Raw genomic sequence first — 23,769 nt, forward strand, 5'->3', positions numbered from 1 at the left:
TGGTAGGTTTCCTTTAAGACCCGGAAGACAAGTGATAAATGCAGCCTTGAAATGACCATTAGTCATCATTTAGCTTGCTATGTTATAGCTCTGTACCATCTCTTATAGGGCACAGGCTGTATGGTGCTAATGTGGAACCCTACTGTACCTCATTATTTGTCTAATTTCATAAGAATTGTGTCTTGGTCTAGCAAATGATAGAATGCAAGATCTGCAGATCCAGATGCATAGAATATCACAATGGGCTTATATTTGGCGCCTTGTTAACTCTTTATTAAGACTGATGCTTAAGTTAGCACTTTACATTAAATAGCTCTGAGCCTAACACTTGTCTAAACTCTCTACACACATACATGCTCGGATTAGCTGAAAAGTGTGAAGGAAAATGGTGGTAAATCTCAGAAAAAGGTGAAAGAACCTTTTTATTGTCGGACTGTTATTATCTTGTAAGAATTGGTCATTCCCCAATATAAGAGAGTTTGGACGATCACATTGACCCGTATAACTAACCTATGCATTACACTAGTGAAGTTCCTAGCCAATGCCATATACCATATGATTAAGTTGTGGGAAAACACATTTCTTAAAATATCATATATAATTTAATAAGGTATATGTAATCTGTCAGTAATTTGGTGTCTGGTGGCCATAATGAGAAGCCTTGTAGCCAGATAAACAGTGCTGTTAAACTCTAGGGCTTTATCATGAAAGCGTATGATAAGCAATGCACGAGCCTAGTGTATTCCAGTCTATCATTCAAATCGCCATGACTTCCATATTTGAATACAGATAAGAAAGAGAAGGAAACAAATATAAACCGGCATTGTTTCTAGACACACACTATTCAATTCCAAAGAATAAAGGATGAATCATCCTAAAAGCTACAAGCGCTCGCTAGAACATAGGAACTTCTGAGCTGGTGCTTAATGTTTCTTTTTTCGACAGTATGGGTTAATCGTCTCCATGGTGCAACTTTTATCAGCATCCCTGATGATTTTAACTTGAAAAGCAGCATTGTTGCCTTATGTAGCTTTGATGTTCACATAGTCTGAGTTCCTGTGTACACCTCCTCCCTACTGCTGTTCTGGCTGTAAAATAAAAATGAAATTGACCTTAGACAAAAAAAAACATTTTTAGACTTGAAATACTTTTTATCAAAATATATTTTAGAAGAAAAAATAGGAGATGGATATATTAGTAGAATATTTACCAGCTTACTCTGAAATATTTCATTTTGGTGCAACTCAAGCCATGTCCCTTTACAGAGGTCACATGTCTTTTGTTGTACCAGCTGCTATAGCGTATACAAACTAAATCAGATAAATCTCCATTACCTGTATCCATAGTAGGGCAAAAGGGAAACTATGTGAGCTACTGCATGTACAGGAAAGGCTTGTTCATATTTTGTTTTATTCTTCCATTGTGCCTATAGGTTGGGAGTATTCCCAGTGTGAGGTACAAAACTGTGGAACAAAAATGAAGAAGTTATGTCTTGTGGTTGCTCCATTACAGAACTGTAGGAGGAATTTGTGGTTTGTATGTCAGAAGCTACATTGGAGTGTTTTTAGGTTTGTGGAGGATTAGCATTGGCAGAGGTTGAAAAAAGAGGTTTAACAGACCGAGACAGGAACATAGGGGGAGAGTTATCAGTTACCATGTAAACCAATAAGAGCTCAGTTTTAATTTTATAAACATTTGTGGGAATACCAAGCGGCCATAGGCAACTAGAACAGTTGTGCTTTCAGAAACTTCTGATAAATTTGCCCCTGCTGCGGGCCCAAGAGAGCGGATTGGGAACCAATTCATTGGGGCAAATTTACTTACCTGGTCCTGTCGCGATCCCCTATTCGGACAGTCCCACGAAGCTGAAGTCCGAGTTCCTGCATCCGTTGCTTCCCTGCCGAGGTCCGCCGGAGTTCACCTTCTTCTTCCAGGTGCTTGTAAGTGCGTGTCTTGCGACACAATTCTAAATGTTAAGTCCTGCAGGTAGCCCGAATCCAACGGCCCGCCCCTCGATTTCTGTTGCATGCAAGCCGGCGCCGATGCACCAAAATCCGATTGCGTGCAACACAATACCTGGCATGATGCGACGCAAGACGTAAATTGTCGGGAAACCCGAAGAAAATGCACTCCGCAGTAAATGAGCCCCTTTGTGTGTCATTGAGACATTGATTCTTCGACACAGGCAGCATGTTCCTCGCTCTACCTGCCTGATGACATCATCATGCCACCGCTTCATACACTGAGCGCAGGCCGGCAAAGCGCGGGGACATACATACCTGGCTGCATCAGTGAAGATAAGAAGTTGCAGGGGCACACTGGACCAGGGAAGCAAGGAAAGTAATATGTTTATCATTTTTTTTAATGCCTCCTTCTCCTTATCAGTATAATATTGGGGAACGGCAGTAGAAACTCCTGACTCTTGGACAGTATATTATGAGGGAAAGGGGTGGAAACTGCTGTACAATATATTTTTAGGTAGGGGGCATGAAAATTCCTGGACAGTATATTATTAGGGGGGGACTCGTGGACCATATAATAATAGAAGACTGCTGGACAATGGGGCTCATTTACTAAGGGTCTGCAGACCCCACACACACCAGATATTCCAATCAATTACCGATTTGCGCAGCATTCAAAAGGGTATTGGCTTTCATGCGACACAAATCGGGGGGCGGGCCGTTGGACAATCTGACGGATTCGGACTGAGTGCAGGATTTAACATTTAAATTGTGTTGCAAGACATACACAATCAGGTGCACTATCTTAGTGAATCGCGACGGACGCACAGCGGGATCGCAACAGGACCGGGTAAGTAAATGTGCCCCATTATATTTAAAACCAGGGGCTGATGAACAGCATATTTATTAGCTAAATTAACATAAAGGGCATCTACCAAGGATTGTAAAACCAAGCACACTGACATACTGCTGTGTGACCCCTCTAGCAGAATCTGCTCTTCTTTTAACTTCATAAACCCTTGTTTTTCTGAAAAAAGTAAAAAAACAATATGCAAATGGAATCCAGGCTCCATAGATGTCAATTAAACCTGGAGCACCTCAGGCTCATTTGCATATTTTTTTTAAAAACCTTTTTTCTTAAAAACAAGGATTTAAGAAGAACAGATTCTGCCAGAGGGGACACATGCCAGTATGTAAGTGTGCTTGGTTTACAATCCTTCATCCTGGGGGGTAGATATCCTTTAAGTACATATGCTACATATTACTTACTAGGGCACTGCTAACTACATATGGATTGCTGAGACAGGCTGCTCTGCTAATTTAATTAATTATGAGGTGCAGGGTTACATATGAATTAATGGACATAACATAAATGAACATAAAATTAATAAGAATATGTTGTTGCTGTATATATAAGATATATTGTGGTGAATCCTGTAGCAATAAAGTCCTGCATGAGAGAAGATATCAAAGTTCTGTAACTCATGGAGAAAAATTGTCATCTGTGAGGAGCCACCAAGATGAAGACCAGGACTGATCAGAGGTGGAAGGTTAGAGCTATGACTAAGGCTACATTCACACGGACGTATGAAAACGTCCGTATCCGTACCGTACCGTACCGTTTTTTTACGGATTACATACAGCCACATTCATTTCAATGGACAATACGTCTGACCATTTATATTGCCGTTGTTAACTCCGTTCCGTACCGTACCGTATACTGGCCGTATAAAAATATAGAGCATGTCCTATTTTCTCCCGTATTTCAGTTCCGTATGCCCTAGAAGTCTATGGGGACGTATAAAATACGGGTTACATACGTGCTGCATACGGATGAAAAACGTCACGTATATACGGCCCGTAAATACGGGACTGGAGAAATCATACGGTCGTGTGAATGTAGCCTTATATACAGTAAGTGATGTCTATATGTGCCTTATGGCAGACCTGCTGTGTAATAAATCTTTGGCAGAATATAGTAATATGCTGGTATATATTTATGTATGTGGTGTATTCTTTACTGCAATGTTATTAGTATTTCACAGGTAGGTTTTGAGTTTGTTCGTATGTGTAGTGTGTATATAGTGCATGTAGAGTATATTTGGTGCTTTGTTTATATGTGTGTTATGCCTTTTATAGTGTATGTGTTAATGTCTGTAGATTGTGTATACGGTATATGGGTATTCGGAAGAATAACGTGTGGGATGGGGCTCGCAGAGAGGGTTTAGGTGTATGGGGGCCCTGGGGTTTTGTTATGCCATAAAATGACATAAAAATTCTATCATATATGGTATTGCATAAAATAATTACCAGCAGTTACATGCAAATATACATTACCTGCTTCTAATTTGTGAAGGTAGTGACACATTTCCTGACTGGCAAAGCTGATTCACCATGAGTAAACTGGGTTATTCCCCATTTATTACCTTGCTTGACTCTCATAATTCAAAACTAAGAAAACAGTGAAAACATGTATAGAAAAACCAGACAGTGTAAAAACACAGCAAAAGTTTTTTTTTTCTTTAAAGCACTTGAGAAAAATGTTAATCTGTAAGTGATATGTACTCACTAGCCCTTACACATTTAATCAGAATTTGCATTCAAAGCTTGAAAGTAAACACAATACAAACAACTCTGTTAGCGGTGTAAACATATCACTGCTATTGGCATCAACATAACAAAGCCAAATATTATTTATACAGTATACAGTACAGTCTGAAAAGGCTCATTTCACACTGTCGTTCCTTCTTTCCGTTTCTTTCTCCATGGAAAAACTAAAGAATAAAGGTTTAGTGGAGGTTTAACTGAGCTTTGAAGTATCACTTAAAAATCCCATTGAAATGTAAATTTTATGTCATCCGTTATGGTCAGCTTAGGCAGGGATCCGTTATTCATGCGTTTTTTGGAGGAAAAAAATAAAGGAAGCTGCAGTAGTTTTCCTCCACAATAGATAACAGATCTACGCCAAACTGACCATAACGGATAACATTACATTTACATTGATGTCAATGGGGTTTTTAACTAATACGTTCAACCTCCTTTAAACATCCGTTCTTCACTCTTTTAATGGAGGGAAGGAATGGTAGTGTGAAATAAGCCTAAACAACTCCTGAAAGGTAAATCTTGTTGTTTTGTTTATTTTTTTCTCCCCAAAACATTTAAATATTCACGATAAGTGAATAGCCAATGCCGTTCATTCTAAATGGAATCCAACTTTCAGAACAATCGGTGGACAGTTTGAAAGTAGTAAACAGATGGCTCCCTACACTTACAGCTTTGTAAATGTGCTGTAAATTAGCTGATCGTTTTTAGGTCTGGGTGTCAGAACTTTACCAATTTATCATTTAATGCTTTACCCTAGCTACAGTATCATACTATGATAGTAGATATGGTTGAAAGAAGATGCAGGTTCATCAAGTCAGACATATACTCCTACAGTGTTGATACAGAGGAAGGCAAAAGTACTAATATATATCAATGGGCCTATATATTTTTGTCAGCCAGAATAAATCCTTGGATCTGCGGCATAACAATGTTCCATTGGCCCTGGGGCAAACTTCGAATCCTGGCCTCTTGCTGTCCTCAATCAATATAGTTATATCGTAGTTAATATACAGCACACATACATATTTAACTGCAATGATTATGGTGCAAATAGACCAGCAATGAATATACCACACATAAATATATGCTAAAAATAGCATACAGCACACAAAAATATATATCAGACGTGAATATACTATACATAAGTAAATAACTGAAATAAATGTACAGCGCATCAGGGCAGCCATCAGGCAGAAATAGACAGCTGTTACTCTTTAAATTATTTGCAGGTCTGCCTCTTCTCTCTGTGCTCACATGGTCTATCCTGGTCTTTGTGGTCTTCTTTTAACAGGTGACAATTCTTCTCCATCTGGTACAGAACAAAGACAATTCCTGTCCAGGACTAATCCCTGCAGAATTTGTTGCCAAGATGTCCTTAAAGGGGTTTTCCCATGAAAGAAAATTCTCAAATTTCTATCCCTTAATGGTGTTAACACAATACATTTTTAACCCTTTACTTCACAATTTTACTCAGTTTTATTGCTATTATAGCTCTTATCACTCAGTGACGGTCAGTGCAAAATTCCAGGGTGTGGATGTGGAATCTCTAAGCAGACACTTCAAGATCTATCTAGTTCTGTGAGATGAAAATGTGGTTAGATTTATATACACTTTCATTCATTTAGATGATGAGATATATAAGATGCCTATTGCACACAATAACAGTCAGCTCTCCTACATCTCTGCTATTCCACAACACACCACTACATCTGCTGTGCCTCCCTCGCCCTCCCGAAACAAGGAACTTATGTGTCTGTAGCTTTACACTCCTCACCCTGCTGCTGGCATGATGTCAGTGTATGTGTCAGTGTAAGCTCTGTGCTGGAATTGGAGGGGCTAGAGTGCAGGAAACAGAGAGAGACAGAAATCTTAGCTCTCAGCTCCAAACAGAAATACAAGATGGCCACTCCGACCATAAGTCAGAAGTTAAAGAGTTGTGTTTAGGGGCAACTGAAATTGTGTACACCAGGACTGATAGAGACAGATTGGAATTATATCTATGAAATGCTGTATTCTTTTAAATAACAGTGAATTAGAGAATGTGTTATTTTGTTATCCTGAGTACATTTAAGAAACTTGCCTTTGTGCGAATACCCCTTTAGCTCCTTGCAGCATATCACCACAATGCACCCTTGAAAATACCCTCATATATATTAAATAATATACTAAATATATTATTTCATATACTAGATTTCCTAAATAAACTATTATATAATACCCTCTGATTGAAGATATATTTACCCACTAGAATTTAATACGGTATATACAGTGCCCCCTTTTTTCATTGTATAGATAGGTAGATATAGAGTTTCCCTAAATTAAATACATACAGGAAAATAAAGATGTTATGTAGACCAGTATGCAAACCAAAGTGGATGAACTCAACCCTTTGCAGTGAACTCATGTGGCGCATTTAAAATTCAGAAATTAAAACAAAACAGCCCCTTTGTGGTTATTTTATAGAATCCCCACTCACTTCCTATGCATATTTATAAAGTTTATTAACCAAAAGGATTATATAGAAGGAGAAGAGGTGGGATGGTGCAGTGAGGTGGAATCTACCACAGGAACTACTTCAGAAAGTAGATTGCCTATGGTAGATTTCTTATAAAGAGCATTCATATCATATAAAAACATATCCCTAGAATATCCCCTCCGCACATCAGCTACTCTCAAAAGCTTATAAATGGAAAGTAGAATATGAAGCACACAGCTCAGTTCATAGTGTAGTGGCTAAACTGAGTTACTGCAGCTTAAAGGGTATTCTTATCTCAACTATTTATGATATATAAATGGAATATATGATAGATGTGGATCCCACTTCTGGGACCATCACCTATCTTTGGAATAGAGGTCCTAGACCACCTTCTTGCAGCCAGCCTGAATGGAAAGAGTGCTGCAAAACTGCAGCTATTTTCCATTCATGTCTCCATTCAGTCTGGCTGCTGGAGGGAGGTCATGACCTCTGTCCCAGAAATACGTGCGGGTCCCAGAAATGAGAGCCGCATGTATTATCATTTCATGACATAACCTGTAGATACATCATAAATAATTGAGATGGGAATACTTCAATTCAAATGATTGGACTGATGGGTACTATACCAATCATATGGCTGTCTGATAGGCTTTATGTAAATAGGGTTTAGGGTTTAAAAAAAAATTAATTGTTGTGGATTTTAACAGGCAATTCACACCCAAAATCTGCTACATCTACTATGTTTGATCGAGACCCAATCGTTGGCTTTAGATGACTGCAAACCTCTGCCATGAACCCCAGTACAGGCAGTTTATGGTATGAAATAAAGTATATCAGATTATACCACTGTACAATATAGAGTTGAATAATACACTTTAATTTTACCAAATGCAAAGCATTTGTAGCCTATCGTATTTACTTAGTAGGAAATCTGGGTTCACTTCTGCAAGTGAACATGTACTTAGATTGAGCGTAAATGCTTATGCCATATCATAATGACTATCACCAAATACTTCAAAGTAATTCATCGCTAAGCAGCAGAGAGGAGAGAAATGGAAACACAGAAGAGTAAAGCAATGAAACAAAGCCACAGATCTACACAGGAAGGAAATTAAAGGCTTAATGGTACAGAACACCTTCTGAAAAAGGGACTAGAAGCTGCACCTCTTCCCACTCAATAACCCACGTGAAATACAAAGATGAAAATGTAAAGCTAAGTATATACATACCTCTTAAAATGAGCTGGAGCAATTGATCTGTATACTGTATGTCACACATTGGAGTAAAGGACACTTTTAACCCTACTACATCCGCATTTACCATATTTATGGTTGTATAAACTATATATATATATAGTGTGTATAGTGCAGAAGGCGCACTAGACTGAGCACCGAAATGCCAGCTGCATCACGAAAGGGTTATGCGTGATACAAATGTGGTGCAGGCAATTATTAAATACCTGTGCAAGCAGTTTGCACTAAAAAGTATGTGCAAAGTCCGAATTTTTTTTAAAAAAATGTGTCGCTTGACATGCGCTTACATGCACCAGGAATAGGATGGGGAACTCCGGCGGACCTTGGCGCAGCAGCGAGTCCTGGTGGACATCGGGCAAATGACCTTAATGAATCTCCGGAAGACCTGAATCCTCGTCGGAGAACACGCCGCTGGATCGTGACAGGATCGGGTAAGTAGATGAGCCCCAATATGTTTTCCTCTAAAAAGTTAAATGGGGGACATGTATTACAGTTTCTTTTTTCTTTGATGTATAACTGAGACTTTTGGCAGATATTTTTTGCGCCTTATGTATGATCCTGTCTTTTTTCTTGTGATACATGTTAAGGTTTTTCCTATCCTGGCAGGCGCAACTTTTTGAGATATTTTGTTGCAAATGTCTTAAATCCACTAGGACACAAGACATGTGAGGGGGTTATATAAAGGAGTAGACACTACTGTTAATTTTGGATTTGAGGCCATGTTCTGCATTTTTAAGCACTCTAGTCACATCCCAGGGAGATGACGACATATAAGGCTGCACACGTGGTGTTAAGGGTGTGGTCACACGTTGCGTTTTAGTTGCGTTTTAATTGCATTTCAAAACACAACCAAAACACCACGTGTGACATTACCCTTAGAAGTAACCAATACATTTTAAAAAAATGTAAATGCAAAAATTTATGATTTTTTTTTAAAAAACAGGCTAATGCTAATTATAAACATTTAAAGCATGTGAAATAATTCCAATTTACATGTTCAAACAGGGTCCATGAAAAAAATCCTTCCTTTGCACCTGCCCTGGACCAGCCCTGGACCCTAAAAAGTCGCAAAAATAAGCGAATGAAAGTGATACATAAGGGAAAAGTTGCACAGAACATCTAGAAAATAAAGATACATAAGGCAATGCATAAGGTCCAGACCAAGGTGTACTTGAAAGACGACAACAAAAGTCATAGTGAAAAGTCGCAAAAACTGCAAAAGTTGCGAAAATTAGTATCATAGTATCATAGTATATAAGGCTGGAAGGAGACGCAAGTCCATCAAGTCCAACCTTCAAGAATTAAATAAATGTTTTATCCCCATAACCCGTGATATTTTTTCTCTCCAGAAAGTCATCCAGGCCTCTCTTGAACATGTACATAGAGTCGGCCATAACAACCTCCTGCGGCAGAGAGTTCCACAGTCTCACTGCTCTTACAGTAAAGAACCTTTGTCTATGGTGATGGTAGAATCGCCTCTCCTCTAGGCGTAGAGGATGCCCCCTTGTCCTGGTCACAGGCCTAGGTATAAAAAGATCTTTGGAGAGATCCTTGTACTGTCCGTTCAGGTATTTGTACATTGTAATGAGGTCTCCCCTCAGTCGTCTTTTTTCTAAACTGAATAATCCCAAATTTTGTAATCTGTCAGTGTACTCTAATCCCCCCATTCCCCTAATAATCCTGGTTGCTCTCCTCTGCACCCGTTCCAGCTCTATTATATCCTTTTTATACACTGGTGCCCAAAACTGTACACAATATTCCATGTGTGGTCTGACCAGGGATTTGTATAAGGGCAAAACTATGTCTTTACCATGAGAATCTATTCCTCTCTTGATACATCCCATTATTTTATTTGCTTTAGCAGCAGCCGCCTGGCTCTGGTCACTAAAATTAAGTTTACCATCCACCAATACGCCCAAGTCCTTTTCAGCTTCAGTTTTACTAAGTAATTGACCGTTTAGAACATAATTCTACTTTTTGTTTCCATGGCCCAAGTGCATAACTTTACATTTATCTACATTAAACCTCATCAACCATTTCTCTGCCCATCCCTCAAGCTTCCACAAATCCCTCTGTAATGCTAAACTATCGACCTCCGTATTTATTACTTTACACAGCTTAGTATCATCTGCAAATATTGAAACTTGACTGTGTAAACCCACTACAAGGTCATTAATAAAAAATATTAAAAAGAAGTGGCCCCAATACTGACCCCTGTGGCACTCCACTGGTAACATCAACCCAATCTGAGAATGTGCCATTAATGACCACCCTCTGTTTTCTATCACTAAGCCAATTACTTACCCAGATACACAGATTTTCTCCTATTCCCAGCAGTCTCATTTTATATACCAACCTTTTATGTGGCACGGTGTCAAATGCCTTTGAGAAGTCCAGATATACAACATCCACAGCGTCCCCCAGATCCAGTCTTGAACTTACCTCCTCGTAGAAACCAATCAGATTAGTCTGACAGGACCGTTCTCTCATAAACCCATGCTGACGCTGGGTTATAAGGTTGTGCACAGTGAGATACTCCAGGATAGCATCTCTAATAGAGATGAGCGAACATACTCGTCCGAGCTTGATGCTCGATCGAGCATTAGTGTACTCGTAACTGCTCGTTGCTCGGACGAGTATTTCGCCCGCTCGAGAAAATGGCAGCTCCCGCCGTTTTGCTTTTTGGCGGCCAGAAACAGAGCCAATCACAAGCCAGGAGACTCTGCACTCCACCCAGCATGACGTGGTACCCTTACACGTAGATAGCAGTGGTTGGCTGGCCAGATCAGGTGACCCTGGGATAGACTAGCCGCTGCCCGCGCTGCTCGGATCATTCTCTGTCTGGATGCCGCTAGGGAGAGAGCTGCTGCTGGTCAGGGAAAGCGTTAGGGTGTTCTATTAGCTTACTGTTAGGCAGGAGTGATTCTAAAAGAACCCAACGGCCCTTCTTAGGGCTACAATAACGTTATAATTTTTTTTTTTTTTATTTGCAGCTAGTACCATATTGTGAGGAATTAGCAGGGGGACTTGCGACCACTGTGTTTAGCTCTTAGTGACACACATATCCACCTCAAACACCAAAGTGGGAAAATTTATTAGGGGTTTGAGTAGAATTAGGCACAGTCTGCCAGTTTCTTTTTATTTTACGTTTATTGTTTTAATAACTCAGTGTCATCTCATCTGGCATAGTAGTGTGCTGTAATACTTGGCTAGAAAATAGCCATAGGAGAATACAAATGGCTTAATTACGCCTACAGTAGCGTTATATATATTTGATTTCTGGTTGATCTGCTGGTGGCTGTAGTTGTTGCAGTGCATCTACTAGTAAATTGTGAGCAATTTGGAGTCAGACTTGCGACCACTGTGTTTTAGTGACGCACATATCCATCGCAAAGACCGAAGTGGGAAAATTTATTAGGGCCCGGGGTTGTATTTCAATTAGGCACAGTCTGCCATTTCCTTTTTTATTTTACGTTTATTTTTTTCATAACTCAGCGTCATCTCATCTGGCATAGTAGTGTGCTGTAATACTTGGCTAGAAAATAGCCATAGGAGAATACAAACAGCTTAATTACGCCTACAGTACCGTTATATATATTTGATTTCTGGTTGATCTGCTGGTGGCTGTAGTTGTTGCAGTGCATCTACTAGCAAATTGTGAGCAATTTGGAGTCAGACTTGCGACCACTGTGTTTTGCGCTTAGTGGCGCACATATCCATCGCAAAGACCGAAGTGGGAAAATTTATTAGGGCCCGGGGTTGTATTTCAATTAGGCACAGTCTGCCATTTCCTTTTTTATTTTACGTTTATTTTTTTCATAACTCAGCGTCATCTCATCTGGCATAGTAGTGTGCTGTAATACTTGGCTAGAAAATAGCCATAGGAGAATACAAACGGCTTAATTACGCCTACAGTACCGTTATATATATTTGATTTCTGGTTGATCTGCTGGTGGCTGTAGTTGTTGCAGTGCATCTACTAGCAAATTGTGAGCAATTTGGAGTCAGACTTGCGACCACTGTGTTTTGCGCTTAGTGACGCACATATCCATCGCAAAGACCGAAGTGGGAAAATTTATTAGGGCCCGGGGTTGTATTTCAATTAGGCACAGTCTGCCATTTCCTTTTTTATTTTATGTTTATTTTTTTCATAACTCAGCGTCATCTCATCTGGCATAGCAGTGTGCTTTCATACTTGGCTATAAAATAGCCATAGCAATAGGATAGCATCGTTTGGTTTTAAAAACTAAAAAACACAAAAAAAAAACAAAAAAAAAACAAAAAAGTAAAAAAAAAAATTCAAGTTATAACTCTCATTTTCAAAATGTTTAACCCGAGGGCTAGGCGTAGAGGACGAGGGCGGGGACGTGGGCGTCCAACTACTGCAGGGGTCAGAGGCCGTGGTCCTGGGCGGGGTGAGACACCACCTGCTTATGAGGGAGCAGGGGAACGCCGCAGAGCTACACTCCCTAGGTTCATGTCTGAAGTTACTGGGACTCGTGGTAGAGAGCACTGTTGAGGCCAGAACAGTGCGAACAGGTGATGTCGTGGATTGCCGACAATGCTTCGAGCAATTTGTCCACCAGTCAGTCTTCCACGCAGTCCACCCATGTCACCGAAATCGGCACTCCTCCAGCTCCTGCACCTCAGCCTCCTCCCCCCCAGTCTGCCCCCTCCCAGCAAAATTTGCCATTTGAACCGGCATACTCTGAGGAACTGTTTTCTGGACCATTCCCACAGTCACAAACCACTTGTCCGGTTGCTGATGAGCAATTTTCCGATGCCCAGGTTTTCCACCAGTCGCAGTCTGTGGGTGATGATGACCTTGTTGACGTACTAGAAGAAGTGTGTAAAGAGGTGTCCGACGATGAGGAGACACGGTTGTCAGACAGTGGGGAAGTTGTTGTCAGGGCAGGAAGTCCGAGGGGGGAGCAGACTGAGGGATCGGAGGATGATGAGGTGACAGACCCAAGCTGGGTTGAGAGTCCGGGTGAACACAGTGCTTCTGAGACGGAGGAGAGTCCTCGACCAGAACAGGTTGGAAGAGGCAGTGGTGGGGCTAGACGGAGAGGCAGGGCCAGAGCTGGTGCATCAGCGCCAAATGTGTCAACTAGTGAAGCTCCCGTGGCGAGGGCTCCTGCGGCGAGGGCTAGATTTTCAGAAGTCTGGAGGTTCTTTAAGGAAACACCGGATGACCGACGGACTGTGGTGTGCCACATTTGCCAAACCAGGATCAGCAGGGGTTCCACCACTACTAGCTTAATTACCACCAGTATGCGCAGGCATATGAATGCTAAACACCCCACTCAGTGGCAACAAGCGCGTTCACCTCCGGCCGTGCACACCACTGCTCCTTCCCCTGTCTCAGCTGATAGTCAGCCCCCTGCTCAGGACCCTGCCACAAAAACCCCATCGTCGCCTCCACGATCCTCCACAGCATCCACCAGCGTTCAGCTCTCCATACCCCAGACGCTGGAGCGGAAACGCAAATATAGTGCAACCCACCCGCACGCCCAAGCCCTTAATGTGCACATCTCCAGATTGCTAAGCCTGGAGATGCTGCCCTATAGGCTAGTAGAGACCGAGGCCTTTCGCAGCCTCATGGCGGCGGCCGCCCCTCGGTATTTGGTCCCCAGCCGCCACTACTTTTCCCGATGTGCCGTCCCAGCCCTGCACCAGCACGTGTCAGACAACATAATCCGTGCCCTGACCAACGACGTTTCTGCCAAGGTCCACCTGACCACGGACACGTGGACGAGTGCTGCCGGGCAGGGCCACTATATATCGCTGACGGCACATTGGGTTAACTTGGTGGAGGCTGGGACCGAGTCTGACCCTGCGGCTGGTCATATACTGCCGACGCCGAGGATTGCGGGGCCTACCTCGGTCCAGGTCTTTCAGGCCTACTATGCCTCCTCCTCCTCCCACCCCTCCTCCACCTCCTCCTCCGAACGACCATCCGTGGGCATGGCGCCATCAGTCGGTAGCTCTAGGCACAGCAGCAGTGCCGTCGCTAAGCGACAGCAGGCGGTGCTGAAACTGCTGAGCCTAGGCGATAAAAGGCACACCGCCCAAGAACTATTACAGGGCATCACGGCGCAGACTGATCTGTGGCTGGCACCGCTGAACCTGAAGCCAGGCATGGTTGTGTGTGACAACGGCCGTAACCTGGTGGCGGCTCTGCAACTCGGCAGACTGACACATGTGCCATGCCTGGCCCATGTGTTAAATCTGATAGTTCAGCGTTTCCTCAAGACATACCCCAATCTGTCTGATTTGCTCACGAAGGTGCGCCGCATCTGTGCGCATTTCAGGAAGTCCAGCACAGATGCTGCCACTCTCAGGGCAGCGCAGCGCCGCCTCCAACTGCCCGCTCACCGACTGTTGTGCGACGTGCCCACGAGGTGGACTGACCATGTTATCCAGAGTTTACCAGCAGCGCCGAGCGATTGTAGACTGCCAGATGTCAACTTCCACCAGAACTGGTAGTCAGGTCAGTCAGCTTCCTCAAGTCTACAATGAGGAGTGGATGTCTGATATCTGTCAGGTGCTGAGTAACTTTGAGGAGTCAACACAGATGGTCAGTGGCGATGCCGCCATCATCAGCCTCACCATCCCGCTGCTTGGCCTGTTGAAAAACTCTCTGGTCAGCATGAAGTCGGAAGCTTTGCGCTCCTCACAAGAGACGGGGGAAGAAGATTCCCTTGTTGATAGCCAAAGCACCCTTAGGTCTGTTTCTCAGCGCATATCGGAGGAGGTGGAGGTGGAGGAGGATGAGGAGGAAGAGGAGGAGAATGTTGGCGAGACACAAGAGGGGACCATTGTTGAGTCCTTCACTGTTGAGCGTGTATGGGCAGAAGAAGAGGAATTGGAGGAGTTGGAGGAGGAGGAAATGGACAGTCAGGCCAGTGAGGGGAGCGAATTCTTACGCGTTGGTACTCTGGCGCATATGGCAGATTTCATGCTAGGCTGCCTATCCCGTGACCCTCGCGTTCAAAGAATTTATTCCAGCACCGATTACTGGGTGTTCACTCTCCTGGACCCACGGTATAAGCTAAATCTTTCCACTCTCATCCCTGGAGAGGAAAGGAGTGTGAGAATACATGAATACCAGCAGGCCCTGGTGCACAAGCTGAAACAGTATTTCCCTTCTGACAGCGCTAGCGGCAGAGTGCGTAGTTCTGCGGGACAAGTAGCGAGGGAGAGTAGGCGAGCAGGCAGCTTGTCCAGCACTGGCAAGGGTACGCTTTACAAGGCTTTTGCCAGCTTTATGTCACCCCAGCAAGACACTGTCACCTGTCCCCAGTCTCGGCAGAGTAGGGCTGATCTTTACAGAAAGATGGTGAGGGAGTACGTAGCTGACCATACCATCGTCCTAAATGATCACACAGCTCCCTACAACTACTGGGTTTCAAAGCTGGACATGTGGCACGAACTGGCGCTGTACGCCTTGGAGGTTCTTGCCTGCCCTGCCGCTAGCGTCTTGTCCGAGCGGGTTTTCAGTGCAGCTGGTGGCATCATCACCGATAAGCGTACACGCCTGTCGACTGACAGCGCTGACAGGCTGACGCTTATCAAGATGAATAAAGCATGGATTTCTCCTAATTTCCAATCTCCAGCAGGTGAAGGAAGCTCAACCTGAATAATTTATCCACTCCTCCTCCTCCTCCTCCTCATTTTCCTCCTTCTCCTGCTCTTTGTACAGTAAAGCAGAGGAAACTGGCTATTTTTTGACAGGGCCCACTGGCTCTACCTATAGTACTTTATGCATTTAATTTTTCTGGAGGGCCACCGACCCGGTCCTCTGTTTTAAACAATTTTTGGGAGTGCCACATACAGGCACTCAATCTATTCAATTTTTCTGGAGCTCCACCTACCTGCTCCTCTGGTTTGAAAAATTTTTTGGACTGCCACATACAGGCACTCAATCTATTCCATTTTTCTGGAGGGCCACCTACCTGCTCCTCTGGTTTGAAAACTTTTTTGGACTGCCACATACAGGCACTCAATCTATTCAATTTTTCTGGAGGGCCACCTACCTGCTCCTCTGGTTTAAAAACTTTTTTGGACTGCCACATACAGGCACTCAATCTATTCCATTTTTCTGGAGGGCCACCTACCTGCTCCTCTGGTTTAAAAACTTTTTTGGACTGCCACATACAGGCACTCAATCTATTCCATTTTTCTGGAGGGCCACCTACCTGCTCCTCTGGTTTAAAAACTTTTTTGGACTGCCACATACAGGCACTCAATCTATTCCATTTTTCTGGAGGGCCACCTACCTGCTCCTCTGGTTTGAAAACTTTTTTGGACTGCCACATACAGGCACTCAATCTATTCCATTTTTTTGGAGGGCCACCTACCTGCTCCTCTGGTTTGAAAACTTTTTTGGACTGCCACATACAGGCACTCAATCTATTCCATTTTTCTGGAGGGCCACCTACCTGCTCCTCTGGTTTAAAAACTTTTTTGGACTGCCACATACAGGCACTCAATCTATTCCATTTTTCTGGAGGGCCACCTACCTGCTCCTCTGGTTTGAAAACTTTTTTGGACTGCCACATACAGGCACTCAATCTATTCAATTTTTCTGGAGGGCCACCTACCTGCTCCTCTGGTTTAAAAACTTTTTTGGACTGCCACATACAGGCACTCAATCTATTCCATTTTTCTGGAGGGCCACCTACCTGCTCCTCTGGTTTGAAAAATTTTTTGGACTGCCACATACAGGCACTATCCAAATTGAATTGTCTCCATAGCAGCCTCCACACGTTGTCTCCATTGCTACCTCCAAAAGTCGTCCATATAGCTGCCTCCATACATCGTCCCTTTATCAAACGAGGTTTGTCAGGCCGAAATTTGGGTTGTTTTCATGGATTCCACATCAAAGTTGTTAACTTTGTCGCCACCCTGCTGTGTTATCCACAAAATACACTGGCAAACTTTTACCATTTACGGATATTATTTCAGCGCTTCTTGCGCATCTGTTTACATCCCCCTCACCCGCCATATCCCAAACTTATAAGAACGCTACTACACTTGATCTTATACAAAAGGTTCTTAGAAGTGCTGTTTGGGGAGTAGCCTAGAGACAGGGGCTTGGATTGGCGAAAGCTCGCCTGGCAGCGGAGCGGCAGCTCCATGCCAAGAACCAACTAACATAGTTTTAACTGCAGCACCTTTAATCTACTACTAGTTCACTGCCTCCATACATGCCCGCCTTATCAAACGTGCTGTGTCAGGCAGAATTTTGGGTTGTTTTCATGGCTTCCACAACAAACTTGTTAACTTTGTCGCCACCCTGCTGTGTAATCCACAAAATATACTGGCAAACTTTTACCATTTACGGATATTATTTCAGCGCTTCTTGCGCATCTGTTTACATTCCCCTCACCCGCCATATCCCAAACTTATAAGAACGCTACTACACTTGATCTTATACAAAAGGTTCTTAGAAGTGCTGTTTGGGGAGTAGCCTAGAGACAGGGGCTTGGATTGGCGAAAGCTCGCCTGGCAGCGGAGCGGCAGCTCCATGCCAAGAACCAACTAACATAGTTTTAACTGCAGCACCTTTAATCTACTACTAGTTCACTGCCTCCATACATGCCCGCCTTATCAAACGTGCTGTGTCAGGCAGAATTTTGGGTTGTTTTCATGGCTTCCACAACAAACTTGTTAACTTTGTCGCCACCCTGCTGTGTAATCCACAAAATATACTGGCAAACTTTTACCATTTACGGATATTATTTCAGCGCTTCTTGCGCATCTGTTTACATCCCCCTCACCCGCCATATCCCAAACTTATAAGAACGCTACTACACTTAACTTGGTGCAGGCTGGGACCGAGTCTGACCCTGGGGCTGGTCATATACTGCCGACGCAGAGGATTGCGGGGCCTACCTCGGTCCAGGTCTCAAAGGCCTACTATACCTCCAAATCCTCCCACCCCTCCTCCACCTCCTCCTCCTCCGAATTACCATCCGTGGGCATGGCGCCATCAGTCGGTAGCTCTAGGCACAGCAGCAGTGCCGTCGCTAAGCGACAGCAGGCGGTGCTCAAACTGCTGAGCCTAGGTGATAAAAGGCACACCGCCCAAGAGCTATTGCAGGGCATTCCACATCAAACTTGTTAACTTTGTCGCCACCCTGCTGTGTAAGCCACAAAATATACTGGAAAACTTTTTTCATTTACGGATATTATTTCAGCGCTTCTTGCGCAGATGTTTACATTCCCCTCACCCGCCATATCCCAAACTTATAAGAACGCTACTACACTTGATCTTATCCGAAAGGTTCTTAGAAGTGCTGTTTGGGGAGTAGTCTAGAGACAGGGGCTTGGATTGGCGAAAGCTCGCCTGGCAGCGGAGCGCCAGCTCCATGCCAAGAAACAACTAACATAGTTTTAACTGCAGCACCTTTAATCTACTACTAGTTCACTGCCTCCATACATCGTCCCCTTATCAAACGAGCTGTGTCAGGCTGAATTTTGGATTGTTTTCATGGCTTCCATGTTAACTTTGTCGCCACCCTGCTGTGTAATCCACAAAATATACTGGCAAACTTTTATCATGTACCGATATTATTTGAGCGCTTCTTGCTCACCTCCTTTGGTTCCTCTCTGCTACCCATTGGTTTGAAGCCTGAGTCCATTTAGGGTATGTCGCCATGCCACTCTCTAGCCTTCCGCTGCTGCCGCTGCCTCTGCATGCCGTCCCCTATAGTGTCAGGGTCAATTATTGGATGTTTTAGATGCTATCTAGCTTCATTCTGTCACTCTGTCATGGCCATGCTGTTGCCCATAATTTTGGCATAATGGTGCATTTAAGCAGCCTCAGAGGCATCCATGCATGCTGCCCCTGCTGTTTCCTGTCCATTTCCGTGGTGTTTCCATCCTTTTCTGAGGTTCCCAGGTGTTTGGCCAAGCTTCCCTGTGCAGAGCCTTGGTCCCATTGAAAAATGCTCGAGTCTCCCATTGACTTCAATGGGGCTCGTTACTCGAAACGAGCACTCGAGCATCGGGAAAAGTTCGTCTCGAATAACGAGTACCCGAGCATTTTAGTGCTCGCTCATCTCTAATCTCTAATAAACCCCTCAAATATTTTCCCCACCACAGCAGTTAGACTTACGGGTCTGTAGTTTACAGGATCGCTATTTGATCCTTTTTTGTATATTGGTACCACATTTGCTATGCGCCATTCCTGTGGAACATAACCAGTCCTCAGTGAATCTTCAAATATTAAAAATAACGGTCTGTCTATCACCGTACATAATTCATGCAGAACCCGGGGGTGTATGCCATCTGGCCCAGGTGATTTATCTATCTTAGTGGTTGCGAGGCGGCGCCGTACCTCTTCCTGGGTTAAACTGTTGACATTATAAAAAGAATTTACATTATTCCTCATTGTGTCTTCCACCAGGGGATTTTCCTGGGTAAAGACAGTTGAGAAGGCGACATTCAGTAGATTGGCCCTTTCTTCATCTCCTTCCACCATGACCCCCATGTTATTTCTAAGGGGACCCACGCTCTCTGTTTTTAGTTTCTTATCATTTATATACTTGAAAAATAATTTGGTATTATTTTTGCTCTCCCTGGCAATATTTCTCTCAGTCTCTATTTTTGCGGCCTTTATCTGCTTTTTACAGGATTTATTTTTCTCTCTATAATCCTGTAATGCCTCATCGCTACCTTCACGTTTTAGCACCTTAAACGCTTTATCTTTCTCGCTTATTGCTTTCCTTACAAGACTAGTTAGCCACATAGGGTTTTTCTTGTTCCTTTTATGCTTTTTCCCATAAGGTATATGTTTCTCACAGGACTTTTTCAGAATATATGAGAAAAAGTCCCATTTTTGGGGGGGGCTTTTGTCCTTGAGAGCATTATCCCAGTCTATGCCTTTAAGGTCTTCCCTTAGTTGCTGAAAATTTGCCCTCCTGAAGTTTAGAGTGTTGGTTGCCCCTTCACTAACGCTCTTAGTAAAGCGTAATACAAAATCAATGATATTATGATCACTATTCCCCAGGTTCCCCCCAACCTGTAGTTTTGATACCCTATCAGGTCTGTTGGTAAGGATAAGGTCCAGCAGTGCCCCCCCTCTTGTTGGCTCCAGGACTAGTTGCGACAGGTAATTGTCTTTTGTTGTTGACAAGAACCTGCTACCTTTGAAGGACCTGCAGGTTTCTGCCCCCCAGTCAATATCTGGGTAATTGAAGTCCCCCATGATAAGTACTTCACCTTGCTTTGAAGCCGCATCCATTTCACTTATCAGCATTTCCTCTGCTGCCTCCATTATATTTGGAGCCTTATAACAAACCCCTAGTAATATTTTATTATTCTTTTTCCCTCCTCTTATCTCCACCCATAGGGACTCCACATTTGCGTTACTGATGTCATCTCGCAGGACGGGCTTGAGGCAAGAATTCACATATAAACAAACCCCTCCCCCTTTTTTATTTATACGATCCTTTCTAAAAAGACTATAACCATCTATAGTAACAGCCCAGTCATAGCTACTGTCCAGCCATGTCTCGCTGATACCCACTATATCATATTTCCGTTCCAACATCAAGAGTTCCAGTTCCTCCATTTTGTTTGTGAGGCTTCTGGCATTTGTGTACATGCACTTTATATGGTTTTCCCTGTCCGTATTCCTTTTGTCCTTATTCCCCAATCTCATTCCAGCCCCCCTTCCTCCCCCATGGACTATGACTCTTCGCAGCTCTCTATGTACACCGTCTATTTGCCCTACACAAGTGTAATTGCCCTCCCCCCAGGTCTCTAGTTTAAACACTCCTCCAACCTTCTAGCCATTTTTTCCCCTAAAACAGCGGCCCCCTCCCCATTGAGGTGCAGCCCATCCCTACTGTAGAGCCTGTAGCCCTCAGAAAAGTCAGCCCAGTTCTCCATGAACCCAAACCCCTCCTTCCTACACCAACTTTTGAGCCACTTATTTACCTCCTTGATCTCCCGCTGCCTTTCTGGTGTGGCACGTGGTACAGGCAGTATTTCGGAGAAAATTACCTTTGAGGTCCTTGCCCTGAGCTTATGGCCTAAATCTCTGAAATCATTTTTAAGGACCTTCCACCTACCTGTTACTTTGTCATTAGTGCCAATGTGGACCATGACCGCTGGTTCCTCACCAGCCCCTCCCAGTAATCCGTCAACCCGATCTGCAACATGCCGAACCCGAGCACCCGGCAAACAACACACTGTTCGGTATGCACGGTCTTTGTGACAGATTGCCCTGTGTGTTCCCCTAATAATGGAATCTCCCACTACCAGCACCTGTCTGACCTTGCCTGTGCTCCCATTACCCTTCTTACTGGAGCAGACATTCCCCTGGTTGCTAGCGGCCACGTCTTTCTGCAGCATTGCTACCCCAGAGCTGATATCCCCCTCATCCACCAGCCTGGCAAACTTATTGGGGTGCACCAGATCAGGACTAGACTCTCTACAACTCTTCCCTCTACCCCGCCTTCTACATGTTACCCAACTAGCTGCCCCCTCATTCTGCACCTCCATACTTCCCTCCCCACAACCATCCTCCCCAGAGAGTTTGTGCTCCAGGAGCAGCAAACTTCGTTCCATATTATCAATTGCCCGCAGCCTTGAAACTTGCTCATTTAGATCCAGAATCTGGGCTTCTAGATAAGCAATTTTCACACACCCCACACAGCAGTATTCCCCGTCGAACGGCTGTTCAAGGAAAGCATACATGGCACAGGATGTACACCGTGTAGCAATGCCACTTATGGAGTCCATTATTCTAATGGGGATTACAATAGAAATATACACAGAAAGAAGAATTTACAGTCAAAGTAACACAAAACACAGAAGTTACCTGCTAAAGCCCCTCAAACCTAATTCCCTTAAACCTAAGTCACACTTAAGACACTGCACACACTTGGGATCAGTGCACACTCGCCGCCAAGCTCACACACTCGCTTTGCTAATGCTTTTTTTAAAGTTATCGGCCACAAAAATCTGCAGAGCTCACTGCACAAGATCTGGCTGCAAACCAGACAATTTAGGCTGCAAATTAGACAATTTAACTAACAGAAATAAAGATTCATGTCCCCCAATGAGTCCTAATTTGCCTCCACAAGATGACTTTTAAGTTTCTTTGAATAAACTATGCATTTTAATAAATGGGTGAAATCCATGGCAAAACAGGTAAAGCAACAAAACTCTGCAAGAAATATGTGATGTGTAAACCCAGTCTAAGACCTCCTTGTTTATGAAACCACACCAAAAACAGGTTTTACAGGCAGGTACAGTTTTACTTATAATGTATATGGGATTAATCCATTTCATCTCCTGACCTAACATAAGAGTGAAGGTTTCAGGTAGGGGTGACCCTCTATATCCACCATGTTGAACATGTTTATCAGGGTTACTATGGGTATAGCTTTGTAAAAACGTCATAAGATATCCCAGAGGTATGATATAAGTAGTGCCTGTGCAGAATGGAAGCGGAGGAGGGAATTATTATTAATTTAACCCTTTAACCCTTGTGCATGTAAAGTTATGATCTAAACTAAGTGAAAGTCCTGTAAATGAATGAATGAAGCGATTGACACCAGTTCTTGGACAACCATCCCTAGTGTCTTGCCTCCACTAAGCCTACTACTCCTGGATTGTGGTGACCTTCTGGCCAGCTATAGATGCAACCTGTCAAGTAACATACTTTACTGAAGTCCTCCACCAACATGAGCAGTGAACAGCTTTCAGGTACCTTCAGGTTTACTTTTCTATATTTTATCATCCACAGACTGTATATCATTGCTGAGTTTTCCTCTATCATTGGATTTTTACTTACATATACTGTACTGTTCCAAAGTACTGTAACAAGACACCTTTGGGCCCCAATGTGAACTTTGGATCAGGGCCCCCATATACCTAAAATCACTCTGCCACCCCAATCCCGCACATTACCCTTGAAAATAGACTGCAATACTGACATATACTCATAGTACCATGCTCCTACACCTTATACGTAGTGTCCAGCAGCAGACTCCACTCACTAATAAATAATAAATTAGCTGTCACAAAGCCCAGTCTCATAAAAAAACCTCAGTATACATTTACCTCACATGCTCTGTCTTCCTCTTCTCGCGGCAGCGACCGATGCCATAGCAGGGGCAGAGGCAGGTCTGTAAGCTCTGCCTTTGAATATGTTATGATGTCACAGAGTGTGCACGGGCAGAGCACACAGACATGCTTCTGCCCATGCACCCTGATAATCAGTAGTCTTGCACGTGTACAACTGATGAATATTACTTCATCAGTTTTTTTGGCTGGCAGGCTGTGGGCCCGGGGAAGGGGAAAAAAGGATAAATGACACCCATAATATCCTGTGAATTTAAATCTCTGCTTATTCTAACTTTAGGAAATTAGGGACAGTCCTAATGAGTGTTTGTCAAATATTTCTGTATGCACACACATAGATAGAAGTCTGTCAATCACTGAGGAGTACCAC

At 43.5% G+C, this 23,769-nt stretch overlaps 1 long non-coding RNA gene across 1 annotated transcript; it reads right to left on the reverse strand.

Moving 5' to 3' along the window:
- Positions 1-807: 807 nt before the first annotated feature.
- On the reverse strand, positions 808-23,451 carry LOC140104532 (uncharacterized). Its single transcript, XR_011850352.1, has 4 exons — positions 23,379-23,451; positions 4,299-4,412; positions 1,335-1,463; positions 808-1,088 (listed from the first exon to the last, which is right to left on the reverse strand). It is a non-coding gene; the product is annotated as an uncharacterized lncRNA (long non-coding RNA).
- Positions 23,452-23,769: the final 318 nt, after the last annotated feature.

This window comes from Engystomops pustulosus, chromosome 10 (genome assembly GCF_040894005.1).
Source record: "Engystomops pustulosus chromosome 10, aEngPut4.maternal, whole genome shotgun sequence".
Classification (NCBI taxonomy): domain Eukaryota; kingdom Metazoa; phylum Chordata; class Amphibia; order Anura; family Leptodactylidae; genus Engystomops; species Engystomops pustulosus.